Source organism: Ornithorhynchus anatinus, chromosome 20 (genome assembly GCF_004115215.2).
Source record: "Ornithorhynchus anatinus isolate Pmale09 chromosome 20, mOrnAna1.pri.v4, whole genome shotgun sequence".
Taxonomy (NCBI): Eukaryota; Metazoa; Chordata; class Mammalia; order Monotremata; family Ornithorhynchidae; genus Ornithorhynchus; species Ornithorhynchus anatinus.
In genome coordinates this window covers 14,695,442-14,711,276 of record NC_041747.1, presented here as the reverse complement: position 1 = coordinate 14,711,276, position 15,835 = coordinate 14,695,442, and the positions used below count along the sequence as shown (strand labels likewise).

The 15,835-nt window shown below is 50.7% G+C and overlaps 1 protein-coding gene across 6 annotated transcripts in view; it reads left to right on the top strand.

Moving 5' to 3' along the window:
* Positions 1-15,835, top strand: part of ENOX1 (ecto-NOX disulfide-thiol exchanger 1) — a 420,263-nt gene that overhangs the window by 343,830 nt on the left and 60,598 nt on the right. The window lies entirely within an intron of this gene.

Here is a 15,835-nt window from a genome sequence, read left to right as displayed (position 1 = left end):
ACCAACAGATGGATGGACAACCATAGGAGGTTTTTGAGGAGTGGAGAGACATGGACTTAATATATATATATATTTTTTTTAAGAAAAACAATCTGGGCAGTGGAGTCAAGAATGGACTGGAGAGGGGAGAGACGGGGAGATCAGTGATGAAGCCGACAGAGTAGACATGGTGGAAATTGGGACTAGGATGGTGGCTGTGTTGGTGCTGAGGAAGGAGGAAATCTCGAAACATTGGAGAAGAAATAGTGGCAGGATTTAGCACGGCCTGAAGGGGAGAGTTAAAAGACAAATAAGAGGAATAAGAATAATTCATTCAATAGTATCCATTGAGCGCTTACTATGTGCAGAGCACTGTACTAAGTGCTTGGAATGGACAAATCGGCAACAGATAGAGACGGCCCCTGCCCATTGACGGGCTTACTGTCTAATCAGATAATATGTAATGATGGTTTCTCTTAAGCACTTGGCACTATGTGCCAAGAACTATTCTAAGCACTGGGGTGGATGCAGGGGTAACCACGTGGGGCTCACAGTCTTAATCCCCATTTTCCAGATGAGGGAACTGAGGCACAGAGAAGTTATATGACTCGCCCAGGGTCACAGCAGATAAGCGGCGGGGTCGGGATTAGAACCCACGACCTCTGACTCCCAAGTCACGCTGCTTTTCTACGCCCCCCCCAAGGTTTTGAGCTTCTAGGATAGGAGGGAAATGGTATTGTCAGTAAAAATGTAAAAGTTAGCGTAAGAGGGAGGAAGAGTCGCTAAAGTCATGATGAGTTTGAGGAGCCCGTGAGACACCCAGATAATAATAATAATAATAATAATGATGATGGCATTTGTTAAGCGCTTACTATGTGCAAAGCACTGTTCTAAGCGCTGGGGGGGATACAAGGTGATCAGGTAGTCCCACGTGGGGCTCCCAGTTTTAATCCCCATTTTCCAGATGAGGTCACTGAGGCACAGAGAAGTGAAGTGGTTTGCCCAAGTCACCCAGCTGACAAGCAGCAGAGGCGGGATTCGAACCCATGACCCCCGTCTCCCAAGGCCGGGCTCTTTCCACTGAGCCGCGCTGCTTCTCTAGATGACAGTGTCTTGCAGGCAAGAAGAAATGCCAGGCTGCGGAGCGGGTGAGAAACGGGGGCTAACGCGGAAGATTTGGTAGGCATCCGTGGAGTGAGCGTAAATGTAGGTGGGAATGTGAGATGGCGGCTGGGCTCCCTGACGGATTGTAGGACGAGAAGTCCGTTAACCTAGAAGGGGAAGAAGAGGCAATCAGCAGCAGCCCGGCCTCGCGGAAAGAGCACGGACCTGGGAGTCGCGGGATCCGGGTTCTAATCTCGGCTCCGCCGCTCGCGACTCTTTAACCTCGGGCTTAGCTTCTCTGTGCCTCAGGCTCCTCGTCTGTAAAATGAGGACTTAATATCCGTTCTCCCTCCCGCTTGGACCGTAAGCTTCGCATGGGACAGAGGCTGGGTCCACCGCTTCGTATAGCCCGTTGTCGGGTGGGGACCGTCTCCATCTGTTGCCGCGTTGTCCTTTCCAAGCGCCTAGTACAGTGCTCCGCGCACAGTAAGCGCTCAATAAATACGATTGAACGAACGAATGAATGCTCGGCACCTTGTTGGCGCTTAAATGTTGTTATTGGAAGTATTATCATTCTCACGTGAGGGAGGAAGAGAGAGTTCAGGGGGCAGGTTGGGTTCAGGGTGAGAGGGCAGAGAAAGGAAGGCCTCAAGGCACTGGAATGATCGTGGAGAAGCGGAGATGAGGTGGAGAGGGATTTGCTTCCCTGGAATGCTCAAGTCCTTTGTCAAGGCCAGTTGGGAATATGAATCATGAAAGGCTAGGTTGGAAGAGATACAGGCGACGTCCCCAGCGTTAGTCACGTACCTCGGTGGGCGTCACCCGGCGTAGACCCGCCCAAGCGGGTATCCGAGATGGCCGAAACACTGGCAGGAGAGAGGAAAACGAAGGGAAGGCCCAAGGAGCGATTTGGAAGCTAGAAATACTTTGGGAAATTTTGCAAATTGTTTTTGTCTCCATCCCAACCGGGCAAGGGGAGATGAGTCTCTTTTAGTTATGTGCTTCTGGTGGATTCGCAGCTGTGATACGTCGCAGCTGGTGAGGAGCCACCGGAGACTCGGGAAAGTTGGGCCAGTGGCATTTTGTGACTAATCCCAGCGCGTTTCCAGAAGCCATCTGAGCCATTTTCTAGAAGGCCTGAAGAACTTGAGTGAAAATCGTGACGAGACGACACCTCTTTCCCTTTTGTCCTTTCACATAATAGTCATTCACCATGCTTATATAGCTCTCCACGTCATGGACCCCAGTGCTTTCACCGTATCGAACGTAAGTCCAACGTGGGCTCTTTTATAATCTAGATTCGAAAGATGCAATTTACCTACTTAAAAATATATCCCATGATGTGATCGAATGAAGGTAGTACATTCTCCCATCCCTGCTAAAATTCGGTTTCGATCTCGGGAAATCCAAATATTTTAAGGCTACCGGCATCGTCATACAAAACCTCTCACGGTCTCACATTAGTGAAAGTCGGTAAGCAGCCTTTCATTTGTTTCTTCGTATTTAAAAGGAGATTTTCTATTTACAGTTTTTGTGCCAGACCGAAAGCACGTAAAATAACACCGATGTATTTTTATGGGCTTTTAACCGAACGGACACTTTTTCAGATTCTTTCCCCGCTTGCGGGAGAAGTTATTTTTCCTCTCATCCTCTTTCCCATTACTCAAAAGCAGCCACAGCTAACTCAAGCATATGCTGTAACTATTCCGGTTCTGAAAAATGAAAATCCGTTGGGTCATTGCAGTGAAGCTGGATGTTGTTGTTTTTTGAAGTTCACTCCCTGCATTAAAATAATGTGTCATCGCCGTATAATACCAGGCCCACTCGGAGGTCTGAAACGCAGTGGAAATAATGGCCTGTATCCATGGTTACACACGAGACCTTCCAGCTGATCTTAAGACGGCAGTAAAATTAACTTGTATCTCTGCTACACATCTCCATGTGAACATACGTGGCGAGTGGCTGCGTTCTCAATGGCTCCGTACCTTCAGAATTTAAGTATGAGAACTGGGTTCACGAATATACGTTCCTGGAACATTTTTATTCCCTTGGCTCGCGATGCGTAGACACTTCACGTTAAATATTAATGGACAGAAATGTGGGCTTTTTCCCTAATCTGGGTATCAGGGTAGATAACTGAAGTAATTGGGAATAGTCAACTAATAACAGGATACAGCGATAAAAGGCCGACGGTAGCATTGCAGGTGACATCGAAGATTCTACTAGCCGGGCCCTGCCTCTGTGGGATTCAGATGACTTCATAAATGTGTTGTCAATACCTTATGATAACGTTAGCTAGGATGACCTGCGGACCAGCTGTTTGATACTCAGGAGTCAATGGGCAATATGGAATACTCTTTCGTTTGAGGTTGAGATTAATGAAGGGTGGCCTCTTCGAAGCATAAAGATATATTGGGGGCAGGAATAGAGGGTCGGATAAGAACCTCACCAACTCGCCATCCGTGCCCTCTCCAGTCTCCGTCATATCAGCCATCCCCTGCCCCTTGAACTGATGGTTTTCACTTTTTTGTGCGCCCAATGAGGCTGCGATATGGGCCTTTTGGTAATAATAACAGTTAATGCCATCTCAGGGTCACACCTGGAGAGTTCCCAGTTCCCTACCGGTCTTGACTATGGCAGGGAGAGTCGGGCAGAGGCCTGCCCGTTCCATTCCTAGCTTGGGCGGTGGCTAGCGCGTGGAGGGCCATCCGCTACCGGTCCAAACTCACCTCTGCTGGGAAGCAGCGGCGTGGGAGAGACTCAAGGGCCGAGACTCAAGTTCGTTGTGCGGGAGGAAACACTTCCATATTTTTACCAAGAAAACTCTATGGACCCGAACGATTGCAGATGGAGGTGCCTCCTGGGAGAGACGGGTCCGTGCCGTCGCTGTGGGCCAAAGACGACTCGACGGCGTGAGACAAGACATCACTTATTTAGCACCCATCGGATGCGAAGCGCTCTTCTGAGCTCTCGAGTAAAAAGGCAATTAGATATTCATTCATTCAGTCGTATTTACTGAGCGTTTACTGTGTGCAAAGCGCTGTACTCGGCGCTTGGGAGAGTACAGTACAACAACAGACACTCTCCCTGCCCACAACGAGCTCACCGTTTCGAGACGTGGCCCCCGTCCCCCGAGGGACGTACAATTTAAGAAGAAAGGGGAGAATGAAGTGGGGAGAAGTGAGGCGGTGACGGGCGGAAGGAAAGGCGAAACAAAAAAAACCCCGGGGAAGCAACGTAAAAGCCGAGAGTAACGATCAATAATTGGAGTGAGTCAGGAGAGGAGCAGAGTTTCAGATTCCCCACAGCGGAGCAGAACGTTTCCCAAGTCGCATCCCCAGCTCTCCCAACGTTCCAGAGGTCGAGAAGGCCTCTCGCTCCCGGTGTCTCTTCACATTTTCTGGGCTGGAGCAGGGTCCGTTGGGGAGTCCTAATGGCGTGGAGGTAGTTCGGCTTCTCTTCTGGGATACAAGTCTCCAGTCCAGTGTCAGAGGGGAGTAATGGGGGGGCCTAAGACTGCCAGTGACTCTTCACGCTGACTGGACTCGGGCAGGGACTGAAGGGAAATACGAGTTACCCTGCGGGGTTTCACTTTTTGGAGTAGACTGACGTGAGAGGGAGAGAGGATGGCGTTGGACCCGGGGTTAGAGTTGGGTCACAAGTTGAGCGGAGCAAGGAGACAGTTCTGTGACAACTAATTTACGAAATCAAGTGTTACAAACTCCCCATCGGGTGTTGTCACTATTATCATTTTACCTGCTTCCTTGTTTACACTGAGAGCAGAATAGTTCCACGAGACCTACATCGAAGACACGATACAGAGCAAAATTTCACTTCTCTCTTTTACCCTTTCCTTCTTTTTCCTTCTCTGTCCTTCTTTCTCATTCTCAGTTTCCCTCTGCTCCTTTGCTAATCTCCTTATGACTGGCGGATCCCTCTTCCCCCACCACACCCCCACCCGCCTTCTCATCTCAGCCTTCTCCTAAAGGCCGTAATTGTCTCCGAAGGCCTGAGCCGCCCCAAGACCCCTTCTCAGTGGGTCTCACATTATTGGAGATGATAAGATATGGAGATAATAACCCCAAGTTAGAGGGGTTAGAAATGATTTCCTCCTCTAAGGGCCCGCTGAACCCAAGGCTCTACCATATCCCTGCTGCCGTCCAACTTCCTTTCCCAGTTCCCAAGGAAAGTGGCATCTGTGGATGGGATTTGTCTTTCGCCCAAATGTTCTGGGGACGTTAGGGAGGCGAGAATAGTTTTGGTCTTCGTCGGGGCCGGACTGATGCCCCCGTGGGCTTTTATACCGATCGTCTTATGTACCTGCTTACCTGAAGCCACTGAGTGACGTGATGAAATATGATTGAATTATCATGTCGCGTGAACCATCCCCTCTGCTTCACTCTGACCCTCCCCTCACCCATCTTTGCCCTACGATGGGACTTTCGGGCTGAGAAGGGAAGGGGACGACTCAAAGCCGAGCGTTTCGCGACTCCCACAGCTAAGGAATTAAAGGAGGGAGGGCTTGCCGGGGAATGAGACCGAGAAGGAGCGGTCAGAGAGGGGCCTTGTCAGTGAAGGAAGGGTCGGAAGGTGTTTCGGGGTGGATGGGGTGGCCCGCGATGTCGAAGGTCAAGGAAGTCGTGGAGTGGCCAAGCTCTAGAAAAGCCGAAAGGATGGAGTGAAAGGCCTTTTCTACTCTCTTCATCGTTCTTTCGCCCTTCAAGAGACGTCACGGGGGGCAGCAGCTGCGGGGGAGGGCAGGGCAATCCCACCGGTCCAGGGATGGCTGCCTTTACCTTCCCAAGGCCAAGTCAGGCCCAGAGGAAGAACAGTGGTCAAGCTGAGCCCCTGGATTTATGGAGTTCGTAGGATACAACACCCGGGCGGCCTGGATCAGTTTAGACCCAGGCAGGATGCAGAAAGGGGAAGGAAGGAAGGGCTATGAGATAGGAAACAACCCTGTAGAATCATTTCCAAAGGAGAATAGAAGGAAGGGGACTTAGAACTGAGTCATGAGGGATCCCCTCCGCCCCCCGCCACTTTCAGAGGGTGGGAGACAGAGGAGGAACCGGAGAAGCAGCGTGGCTCAGTGGAAAGAGCCCGGGCTTGGGGGTCAGAGGTCGTGGGTTCTAATCCCGGCTCCGCCGCTCGTCAGACTTTGGACAGTCACTTCACTTCTATGCCTAAGTTACCTCATCTGTAAAATGGGAATTAAGACTGGGAGCCCCATGTGGGAGAACCCATCACCTTGTATATCCCCCCCCCCCCAGCGCTTAGAACAGCGCTCTGCACATAGTAAGCGCTTAACAAATACTGTCACTACTATTATTATTATTTAACCCACATCTTCAGTCTGTCTCCAAATCCTGTGGGTTCCACTTTCACCACACTGCTCAAATCTGCCCTTTCCTCTCCCACCAACCTGCTACTGTGCTGATCCAGACACAGGTCGTATCCCGCCTGGACCACTGCATCGGCCTCCTCGCTGACCTCCCGGCTTCCTGGCCCTCCCTGCTCCAGTCTGTACCTCACTCTGCCGCACCCATCATTTTTCCGAAACCGCGTTCAGCCCGTGTCCCCCGACTCTACACGAACCGCCGTCATCCACCCACCCGTCTTGTCATCCGACAGAAATGACGGCTGTGAAGCCGTCAGTCAGCTGTCCCCGTCCTACCTCACCTCACTGATCTCCTCCTGGAGCCCAGCCCGCACGCTCCGCTCCTCCGGCGCCAGCTTTCTCACCGTGCACCCATCTCCTTTCTCTCGCCGTGGACCCATTTCCCGCGTCCTCCCCCTAGCCTGGGACTGCCTCCACCTCTAGACGTGCCGGACCACCACTTTCCTCACCTTCAAAGGTCACATCTCTTTCTCCATTAAGTCCTCTTTCCCTCCGCCATCTTCTCCCTACTGAGTGCGGTTGGATCTGTGACCTCTGGACCCCTGATGTTCACCCTCCCCCAGTCCCACAGCACTTAATGAATATATCTATGAATTGCACGGTATAAACTCTTTATATTTTTCCATCCCTCCCCCTCTAAACTCTAGGCTCACTGTTGACTGGGTATGTATATCGAATCTGTCGTCTTGTACTCTCCCGAGTGCGTCGTACCGTCCTCTACCCGCAGTAAGTGCTCAGAAAATATCACTGATAGGGATGATGAACCAGGAGATGACGGTAGCAGCGAATCCAAGGTTGGATAATAATAATAGTTACGGTATTTGTTGAGCGTCCATTATGGCCAGGCACTGTACTAAATGCTGGGCGCTGTCCTGAGCGATGTTTCGGCCAGTCAGTCATATTTATTGAGTGCTTACTGCGTGCAGGGAAGCATGGCTCGGTGGAAAGAGCAGGGGCTTGGGAGTCAGAGGTCATGAGTTCGAATGCCGGCTCCGCCGCTTGTCAGCTCTGTGACTGTGGGCAAGTCGCTTAACTTCTCTGTGCCTCAGTTACCTCATCTGTAAAATGGGGATTAACTGTGAGCCTCACGTGGGACGACCCGATTACCCTGTATCTACCCCAGCGATTAGAACGGTGCTCGGCACCTAGTCAGCGCTTAACGAATACCGACATTATTATTATTATTATTATTATTATTATTACTGAGTGCTTGGAAGAGGACAATTTAACAATATAAGACGCAGTCCCCGCCCACAGTGAGCTTCCGGACTAGAGGGGTGAGGTTGGCGAGGATATTAATGAAAGGGAGGACCGGAAGAAGGAACATTGCAAATATTTAGTTCGTATGGAGAAGTAGCATTTTAAACGGAAGTCCATTGCTGTCCCTTATGTAGAACAAATAATTTTTTAAGTTTCCCAACTCCGCAGATTTAGAGAGGATGGGAATTCAAACGATCAGGATATTGAGCGGGCTCCTTCCCGGTAATGTTAGACGAAAACAGTTGATAAGGAAACACTTAGAATCTGGAGTCTGTCCAAAGTGTAAAAGCGGGCGACGAGGGAGAATTTACCTGCGATCCCGAATGTTGCTTACATTATTGTTCCTTTGGATTCGCTGAAAATACCCCAAGAGATAGCTTCCATGACTCTCCAAAAGGCCGTTACCATTTTTCTAAATATGGAAAAATCATAACTCTCAGAGCAAACGCCGCGTCTGTGGCACCAGGAGCCAAGCTCTACGATTCAGAAAGCCGCATGATGTAAGATCTTCTGCTCCTTCTTCCCTGACAGTTTGCATGGGCAAGTCAAGATAAGTTGTTGAGTAGATTTCCTTCTCCTTCATCAATAAGGCACCTCGGGTTGTTATTCTGGAATAAAGCATCATTCGATCAAAAATAATCATTTGGGTTTACATGGTTGCTTCCATCCAGGCAGCTCCGTGTCCTATAGCACTCCAGCACCCGATGTTCATCCAGTTCTCTTAGAAAATCTTGAAGAATCTCTTCTCTGGGGAAAAGTTTTCGGAGAGTAATGGTATTCTGTAGGAATTAACAGGTTAGGGGACAGGTGGTTCGAAGCTGACATTTTGGGATATAGATTTCAGTATGACCGAATGTTTTACCTCCTTCTTAATTGTTATTTTACTGGATTAGATATTATAAACTCAAAAAAACTCAATTAAACTCAAATTACCGTATAGAGAAGCAGCGCGGCTCAGTGGAAAGAGCCCGGGCTTAGGAGTCAGGGGTCGTGGTTTCTGATCCCGACTCCGCCGCTTGTCAGCTGCGTGACCGTGGGCAAGTCGCTCAGCTTCTCTGTGCCTCAGTTACCTCATCTGGAAAATGGGGCTCAGGACCGTGAGCCCCAAGCGGGACAACCTGATCACCTTGTATCTATCCCAGTGTTTGGAACAGTGCCTGGCACGTAGCAAGCGCTGAACAAATAACGCCATTATTATTACGGTTATCATTATAGGAGGAGGAGGAGGAGTATTGATTTAATGCCCTCCGATTGCAATGCTCTGTACTAAGGGCTTGGGGAAGACAACCAAGAGTGATGCGTTCTCTGCCCACTAGATTACAATCTAATGTGATGATGATGTTGGTATTCGTTAAGCGCTTACAATGGGCAGAGCACTGTTCTAAGCGCTGGGGTAGATCGAGCTTAATCAGGTTGCCCCCCATGAGGCTCACGGTCAATCCCCATTTTACAGACGAGGGAACTGAGGCCCAGAGAAGTGAAGTGACTTGCCCACGGTCACACAGCTGCCAAGTGGCAGAGCCGGGATTCGAACCCGTGACCTCTGACTGTCCAGCCCGTGCTCTTTCCACTGAGCCGCGCTGTGGAAGAGGGATATAAAAATATTCACCACTGGGGCAATCCCGGTAAATTATTAAATGTAGAATTGCACCCAATGGCCGAGGCTGGGAAGCAGAAAAGCCCCTCTTTCCTCCATCTCTCCTCGACCGATGCCATCCCCGTGTGCGTGATCGTTCGCTCTTTCCACTACCAAATCCACCCGACGTGTTCCCTAATTCCTCATTCAGTTCAGTTGTATTCACTGCTGTCTGTCTCCGCCGATCAGACCGTGAGCCCATCGTTGGGCGGGGGTCGTCTCCGTCCGTTGCCGAATTGGACATTCCAAGCGCTTGGTACAGTGCTCTGCACGTAGTAGGCGCTCGGTAAATACTATTGAACGAATGAATGCTTCCTGAGTGCAGAGCACTGTACCGAGAACGTGGGAGAGTACGCTATGACAATATACAGACACGTTCCCTGCCCACAGTGAGCTTACAGTCTAGAGCCTCCATCGGGTTTCATTCGTTCGGTGGTATTTATGGAGCGCTTACTACGTGCGGAGCACTGTACCAAGCGCTTGGAATGGACAGATAGCGGCGGTCCCCGCCCTTCGACGGGCTCACGCTCTGATCGGGGGAGACGGACAGACGAGAACGATAGCAGTAAATAGAATCAAACCGCGTAATGGAAACACCCCTTCCAGAGCGTGGGTCTGGCGGGGGGGAGAAACAAATCTAGGGCCCAGTCTGAGTCAAACCTGAGAGAGCGGAGCCTGCGTCTGAATCAACGCCAGGCTGGGATCCGTCTTTCTACTGAAGAGCAATAAATAGAGAGAGAGAGAGAGAGAAGCAGTGGAAAGAGTCCGGGCTTGGGAGTCACAGTCCGTGGGTTCGAATCCCGGCTCTGCCACTTGTCGGCCGTGTGACTGCGGGCGAGTCACTTCACTTCTCTGTGCCTCGGTTCTCTCGTCTGTAAAATGGGGATCAACCGCGAGCCTCACGTGGGGCGACCTGATGACCCTGTATCTACCCCACTGCTCAGAACGGTGCTCGGCGCATCGCGGGTGCTTAGCAAATACCAACGTTATCGTGGTTATTGTTGCGCCGGTTCGACGCGGTGCCGGCGCATCGTAGTTTTGCCCGTGGATGGCCGTGCCTGAGAGCCCCAGGGAAGGCAGGGGACTTGCGCGCGATCTGATGACGTACGGTCCCTTTCCTCCCTCTCCACACGCCCTGTACTTGTCCCAGCCCGAAAAGGCTCAAAATGATGACAAGTAGGCCGCTGCGGGGGCGTGAGCCACTCACTCAGACCTGACGTGAAATTTTGGATTATTTTCAGTTTGGAGGCCGGTAGGAGGGTCCTAGCGGGAATGACCTATTTCTCCATCGCCCCATCTGCCGCTCCTCAGTGGAAAGAGCGCGGGCTTCGGAGTCAGGGCTCATGAGTTCGAATCCCAGCTCTGCCACTTGTCGGCTGGGTGACTGTGGGCAAGTCACTTCACTTCTCTGGGCCTCGGTTCCCTCATCTGTAAAACGGGGATGAAGACTGTGAGCCCCACGCGGGACGACCCGATGACCCTGTATCTCCCCCAGCGCTTAGAACGGTGCTCTGCCCATAGTAAGCGCTTAACAAATACCGACATCATTATGATTATCCCCGCGCGCGTACACAGACACACACACACACACACACACGCACTTACTCAATTGAACACCGAATTTTCTATTTCGATTACTCTGTTTTCGATACTTTTCCGTTTGCCCATGTACCTCCTCTAGACCGTTTTGGGCGGGGAGTGTGTCGGAGAAGCGGCGTGGCTCGGCGGAAAGAGCCCGGGCTTGGGAGGCAGAGGTCGTGGGTTCGAATCCCGCCTCTGCCGCTTGTCGGCCGTGTGACTGTGGGCAAGTCACTTAACTTCTCTGTGCCTCGGTTCCCTCATCTGGAAAATGGGGATTAACTGGGAGCCTCCCGTGGGGTCGTCAGGTCGTCACGGCTTGGAACGGTGCTGGGCACATAGTGAGCGCTTAACAAATACCAACATTATTATCATTACCAACCCGGTTATAGCGTAGTCTCCCAAATACAGACTTCTGCGCACAGAAAGCGCTCGATGACTACGACTGACCGACTGGACATTAGGGCGCACCTTGAAAGAGAAAGGTGGATCCGGTGGTCGGGCCTTTACTTCAGCCCAGCGCTTAGAACAGTGCTTTGCACATAGTAAGCGCTTAACAAATACCAACATTATTATTAGTAGTAGTAAAATGGGCATTAAGACTGTGAGCCTCACGTGGGACCGCCTGATTACCCTGTGACTACCCCAGCGCTTAGAACAGTGCTCTGCACATAGGAAGCGCTTAACAAATCCCAACACTATGACATTATTATTAGCCCTTTGAGGTTTGGCGGTATAAAGAAATATCCACGTTCTCTGAGGCCCTGGATCCTTTCGGCCCACGTTTCGGGATGCGTGGAACCGGCGTCAGTCTCCCAACTGGACGGGTGTTAGTGTCCACCCCTTAAGCGCTCTACAACTGGGTGGAAAGGGTCCCTCAAGGCTTCTCACCTGGAGCTCCTCCGGGAAAAGAAACAGCGGCAAAAAAAAAGGTGAAGAGGGAATAAAAGGGAAGGCCGATCAGACGGAGAAAAAGGATGACCTAAGTGAAATAGACTGGTTGGACTTGACCCGCAAACTTCGGACCGTGACTCCCGGTGTCTTTCGCGCACTCTCAGTCCCTCCCGCCTCCTCATCCCTCACCATCCAAGGTTGTGGGATTTTCCACTGCCGGCTCTTGGACAGAGCAGCAGCTCGTTCATTCGATCGTATTTATTGAGCGCTTACTGTGTGCGGTCCCCTGTCCTGAGCACGTGGAGGGTCCAGTTCGGCCACAGATGGAGACAGTCCCTACCCGACGACGGGCTCACAGTCTAGAAGGGGGGAGACGGACAACAAAACCAAACAAACAGCCATCGGTAGCATCGATATATAAATAGAATCATAGATATACGCACGTCATTAAGAAAATAAATAGAATAATAAATACGTACAGATGTACACAAGGGCTATGGGGCGGAGAGAGGGGCAGAGCAGAGGGAAGGAGTCGGGGCGATGGGGAGGGGAGGAGGAGCAGCTCCGTATTAAGCCGTTGCTGGGACCTGGAGTCCGAGGAGCGCACGGGGAAATTGTGCGCGTAACACATCGAGCGTTTGTGGTCCTGGCCCCTAATTCTCCCAGACTCCTCTTCCCCACGCCGAGGATGGACTGAACCGGCGTCGTGGCTGAGTATGAACCCGACTCTTGGGATTCTACTCAAATTAGTTGGATCGGTGGGGCCGGACCAGGCTCTAAACTTTCAACTCCGAAGCCCAGCGTGGGTCTAGACGGCCTTGCCGAACCACGCCATTTTTCTCACTGAGTGAACCGATCGGCAGAGTTCCCTTTAGTGATTAGCGGCCTCACTGGGCTCTTCACCCATTCCCAAACCTCCGATGTCTTCCCTGTGCGTGGAACTGAGGCGGCGTTCAGTGCTCGGATATCTTTTCCGTCACCGAGCCCTGAGAGAGAGCTTAATCCAAACGAATGCCCAATTTGGTTCTCTTGTCGCAGATCTGCCCCACGGTGGGTGTTGTGAAACGCCACTTAAATAGGTTTGACCTCTTCTTTGAGGTTCCTTCAAGGAAACCAACGTCGTCGTATTTAGCATCCACCCTCAGGGTTCCCTGGTTTTGCTTTTGCGAGTTTTACATTTTTCCAAGAAGATGAAAATGTTCAACGGACAAATAACCCGGAGTCTAATTTGGTGAGCAGGCATTGGATCGGGGAGGAGAAGGCGTACGTGAGTATGCAGTGCGTTGTTTCGGGAAGAATGGTGTTTTGTGATGCATCTCCAAATGAAGGAAGGATTTTTGTGAATGCATTCGGTGTCAGAAATAGGACAGATGTCTTCAAAAATTCTAATGGGGAAAGAAGTATGTCAGTATATAGTTCAACGTGTTCCTAAAAAAAGATGAGCGTTAGCCGTTCACTTCCTATGCCGTATTCAATTTTGTTAAGTTTCATCGGCAAACCACGGGGATGTATATTTACACTCAAGACTCAGATTGTATCTTGAATTTTTCATTTATTGAACCAGAACATTCAGCCTCTTTAAATTATATAAACAGAGACGGTTAGCTATGCCACAATTTTGTCTTTCCCTAATTCTACCCGTGCCTTGCCTCCGATCCTCTCGGGTTATGTTTCTTCCCGGCGGTTTGTATTTCTTCTCCACGGTGATGCATTTTTGTTTTTTCCAGAAAGGTTTCCGTAACGGCTGTAAGGGCCATAAAAAGCTGACCTGCTGAGTCTTTCTCCCTCTGTAATTTTTTTTAAAATCTTCCCATTTATCATTTCGAGTCATTCTGGGGAGCTTGCTGCGTATTTTAGTTCGTGCGCATCTGTCGTTGTGAACTCGCCTTCATTTTCGAGAATTTCCAGATCATTCACCGTGAGCTTCCTCGTTTTGCCTTTCATAAGTCCTTGTTCCCGGGTTGGATAGTCTGAGCTCATCAGTGTCCAGTTACCGCTGCCTATTTGCCCGTCCGGGTAATTTCATTTCTGTAATTCAAAATCCGCCTTACGTAGGCCATTTCTGATACGAAATCCCAATTTTTCATAACGCGCCTTAAAGGATGTGGACGTCCTGGAACGGCGAGATGAGCGTGATTTGAGGACAGTGTGGATTTCATTTTGCGGACCATTATTAGATTGCGCTTCCAAGGTCTTTCTTCCGATTCCAAAGGAGGATTATTGGGGTGGCTTTTGTATTTTCCTTTTATTTCCATTATTCGAAAGCACTTTTGAGAAGCTCTGGTTTTTTTTTTATTCCCCCGCTGGTTTCCTCCAAATGGCAAATATGGATTTCTTTATCCCCCTTAGTCTTGACTGGAATAGAAATGAACGGTTTATTTTTATTCAACGAGGGAGAACCTGGTCGGCCAGGGATTCGCCCACCTTCTCCCTCCTAGTTTTCATAATAATAATGGTGATGGTGTTTGTTAAGCGCTTACTACGCGCCAGGCGCCGTACTAAGCGCCGGGGTGGGTACAAGCAAATCGGGTCGGACCCGGTCCCTGTCCCACGTGGGGTCTCGGTCTTAATCCCCGTTACATAGATGCGGCAACCGAGTCACAGGCGACTTCAGTGACTTGCCCAGGGCCACGCAGCAGGCAAGTGGCCGAGCGGGATTAGAACCCAGGTCACGTTGACTCCTAGGCTCGTGCTCCACCCACTACGCCACGCTGCTTCTCACCCACCATCTGAGACGGACTTTCGGGGGAGCTTCAACCACCCGGGGCCCGAGGGAGAACAAGTACAGGTCTTAACCCATCTACGTCCAACCCCGTCGGTCGTTGGACTGCGATCCTCTCGGAAGAGAAACCAAGAACCAAATGCAAAGATTCATGAGAATAACTGTGGTATTCGTTGAGTGCCGAGCACTACCCTGGATTCAAGATAACCGGGTCAGTCGCAGTCCCTATCCCCCAGTTTAAAGGAGGAAGGAAGAGGAAAATAATAATAATAATAATAATGGTGGCATTTGTTAAGTGCTCACTGTGAGCAGAGCACTGTTCTAAGCTCTGGGGTAAACACAGGGGAATCAGGTTGTCCCACGTGGGGCTCACGGTCTTAATCCCCATTTTACAGATGAGGTAACTGAGGCCCAGGGAAGTGAAGTGACTTGCCCGCGGTGGCACAGCTGACGAGCGGCAGAGCTGGCATTCGAACTCATGACCCAAAGCCCGCGCTCTTTCCACTGAGCCACGATGCACAGGACGTTGTCCCAAGGCCCCCAGCAAGTAGAGCGCGGGGCCGGGATGAAAATTTCAGTCCTCTGTTTGCCAGGCCCGCGTTCTTTCCACGAGGCCACGGTGAGAAATGGCCAGCTTGGGTTCCCCGGCCCAGAGCTAATCTTCCAAGAGGGCGTAATTGTTTCTTTTCCCCCTTCTCTAGTGGGAAAGAGGAGGTCCGCTAGTGGGAAAATTTGACTTTGTCACTTAGACCATCAATCATCCCCAGGGACAACGTGCTGGTAGCGACAGTTGGAAATGCAGGCGGGCCTCAGTCAGTGTTTCGGGAGTTGCCCCGTTGCTAGATCCGGCGTAGCGAGAGGCCTCCTGGTCCTCCGACGGACGCAGAGGGAATATCTGTGAATTCTGACAGCCATCCACCAGCAAGAAAGACCACGCTTTAGCTCTGAGTGATGAGGGAGTGAACGCGTGGCTTTCCTCCAAAATTCCCTTTTCCACTTGAGATGATGCAGCCGACACAGTGTTCCTGTTGTCGTCCTGAAATATTTCCAACGTGCCTGTTCAGCAGCAACAGGAGAAGCATCGGGTCTTTTTTCATGCTCACTGTGCCAAGAAGTCAGTGAGGTTGAATCCCATTTCCTTGGTCTTTTAGGTGATTCCCTCCCTGAAACATTTCCCTCGCCTCTGTGCACCTTCCACTGCCAGGTGCAGCTCTGACGTAAATTCAGAGAACCATCCGCATCTAAGACTGTGGACCTGGGTGGA